The sequence below is a fragment of the Arachis hypogaea genome, chromosome 10 (assembly GCF_003086295.3).
Source record: "Arachis hypogaea cultivar Tifrunner chromosome 10, arahy.Tifrunner.gnm2.J5K5, whole genome shotgun sequence".
NCBI lineage: Eukaryota > Viridiplantae > Streptophyta > Magnoliopsida > Fabales > Fabaceae > Arachis > Arachis hypogaea.
Window position 1 is genome coordinate 38,208,630 of NC_092045.1, and position 2,955 is coordinate 38,211,584.

The 2,955-nt window shown below is 37.9% G+C and overlaps 1 non-coding gene across 1 annotated transcript; it reads left to right on the forward strand.

The window, feature by feature from the left end:
- The first annotated feature begins 955 nt into the window (after nucleotides 1-955).
- LOC112719238 (small nucleolar RNA R71) lies at nucleotides 956-1,063 on the forward strand. The gene has a single exon (XR_003161547.1). It is a non-coding gene; the product is annotated as a small nucleolar RNA R71 (small nucleolar RNA).
- The last annotated feature ends 1,892 nt before the right edge of the window (nucleotides 1,064-2,955 follow it).

The window sequence follows — 2,955 nt, forward strand, 5'->3', positions numbered from 1 at the left end:
CATCCTCTTCAGAGGAAGAATACTCATCAGAGCTCATGAATGGCAGAAGTAAGTCCAATGGAATCTCTATGGTCTCAGTTTGAACCTCAGATTCCCATGGTTCCTCATTGGGGAACTCATTGGAGGTCAGTGGACGTCCATTGAGGTCTTCCTCAGTGGCGTTCACTGCCTCTCCTTCCTCCCAAAATTTGGCCATGTTGATGGCCTTGCACTCTCCTTTTGGATTTTCTTCTGTATTGCTTGGGAGAGTACTAGGAGGGAGTTCAGTAATTTTCTTGCTCAGCTGACCCACTTGTCCCTCCAAATTTCTGATGGAGGACCTTGTTTCAGTCATGAAACTTTGAGTGGTTTTGATTAGATCAGAGACCATGGTTGCTAAGTCAGAGGTATTCTGCTTAGAACTCTCTGTCTGTTGCTGAGAAGATGATAGAAAAGGCTTGCTATTGCTAAACCTGTTTCTTCCACCATTATTGTTATTGAAACCTTGTTGAGGTCTCTGTTGATCCTTCCATGAAAGATTTGGATGATTCCTCCATGAAGGATTGTAGGTGTTTCCATAGGGTTCTCCCATGTAATTCACCTCTTCTATTGAAGGGTTCTCAGGATCATAAGCTTCTTCCTCAGATGAAGCCTCCTTAGTACTGCTTGGTGCATTTTGCATTCCAGACAGACTTTGAGAAATCATATTGACTTGTTGAGTCAATATTTTGTTCTGAGCCAATATGGCCTTCAGAGTGTCAATCTCAAGAACTCCTTTCTTCTGACTAGTCCCATTGTTCACAGGATTTCTTTCAGAAGTGTACATGAATTGGTTATTTGCAACCATTTCAATCAGTTCTTGAGCTTCAGTAGGCGTCTTCTTCAGATGAAGAGATCCTCCTGCAGAGCTATCCAAAGACATCTTGGATAGTTCAGAGAGACCATCATAGAAAATACCTATGATGCTCCATTCAGAAAGCATATCAGAAGGACACTTTCTGATTAATTGTTTGTATCTTTCCCAAGCTTCATAGAGGGATTCTCCTTCCTTCTGTCTGAAGGTTTGGACTTCCACTCTAAGCTTACTCAATTTTTGAGGTGGAAAGAACTTTGCCAAGAAGGCATTGACTAGCTTTTCCCAAGAGTCCAGGCTTTCTTTAGGTTGAGAATCCAACCATGTTCTAGCTCTGTCTCTTACAGCAAAAGGGAATAGCATAAGTCTGTAGACCTCAGGGTCAACCCCATTAGTCTTGACAGTGTCACAGATTTGCAAGAACTCAGCTAAGAACTGATGAGGATCTTCCAGTGGAAGTCCATGGAACTTGCAATTCTGTTGCATTAGAGAAACTAATTGAGGCTTAAGCTCAAAGTTGTTTGCTCCAATGGCAGGGATAGAGATGCTTCTCCCATAGAAATCGGGAGTAGGTGTAGTAAAGTCACCCAGCACCTTCCTTGCATTGTTGGCATTGTTGTTTTCGGCTGCCATGTGTTCTTCTCCTTTGGAGAATTCGGTCAGGTCCTTTAAAGAGAGTTGTGCTTTGGCTTCTCTGAGCTTTCTCTTCAAGGTCCTTTCCGGTTCAGGATCAGCCTCAACAAGAATGCCTTTGTCTTTGCTCCTGCTCATAAGAAAGAGAAGAGAACAAGAAAATGTGGAATCCTCTATGTCACAGTATAGAGATTCCTTGAAGTGTCAGAGGAAAAGAAGAGTAGAAGACAGAAGTAGAAAATTCGAAATTATCAAAGGAGATGGAGTTCGAATTCTGCATTAAGGAATAGTGTTAGTCCATAAATAGAAGGATGTGAGAAGAAGGGAAGTGATTTTCGAAAATTAAGTAAAAATTTTGAAAACATTTTTGAAAAACATTACTTAATTTTCGAAAATGAAAGTGGGAAAGAAGTGAAGTGATTTTTGAAAAAGATTTTGAAATTAGAAATCAAAAAGATTTGATTGAAAATTATTTTGAAAAAAGATGTGGTTAAGAAAATATGATTGGTTTTAAAAAAGATGTGATTGAGAAGATATGATTTGAAAAACATTTTAAAAAGATTTGATTTTGAAAATTAAAAACTTGGCTAACAAGAAAAGATATGATTCAAACATTAAACCTTTCTCAACAGAAAAGGCAACATACTTGAAATGTAGAATCAAATCATTAATTGGTGGCAAGTATCTTTGAAAAAAGAAAGAAATTAAATTTGAAAGAGATTTGATTGAAAAGATATGATTTGAAAAAGATTTGATTTTGAAAAACTTTGAAAACCTGAAAAAAAAATTGCATTGAAAAACAGAATCTTCCCCCTTGTGCCATCCTAGCGTTAAACGCCCAGAATGGTGCACATTCTGGCGTTTAACGCCCAAAACTATACTCTTTTGGGCGTTAAACGCCCAACCAGGTACCCTGGCTGGCGTTTAAACGCCAGTCTGTCCTTCTTCACTGGGCGTTTTGAATGCCCAGCTTTTTCTGTGCAATTCCTCTGCTGTATGTTCTGAATCTTCAATTCTCTGTATAATTGACTTGAGAAGACACAAATTAAAATATTTTTGGATTTTTAATAATAAGGAAAAGTCAAAATGCAACAAGAATCAAATAACAATGCATGCAAGACACCAAACTTAGCAGTTTGTATACTACTGACACTAATGAGAATGCATATGAGACACACAAATACTCAAGTCAAGAGAATTCAAAGATTAGAGTAAGAAATCATCAAGAACTACTTGAAAATCCTTAAGACACATGAATGAATGCATGCAATTGACACCAAACTTAAGATGAGACACTAGACTCAAACAAGAAATTTTTGGATTTTATGATTTTTTTTTTATTTTTTTCTGTTTTTCGAAAATTAAGTGGAAAAAGGTATCAAAATTCTTAATGAGAATTCCAGGAATCATGCAATGCTAGTCTAAGACTCCGGTCCAGGAATTAGACATGGCTTCACAGCCAGCCAAGCTTTCAAAGAAAGCTTCGGTCC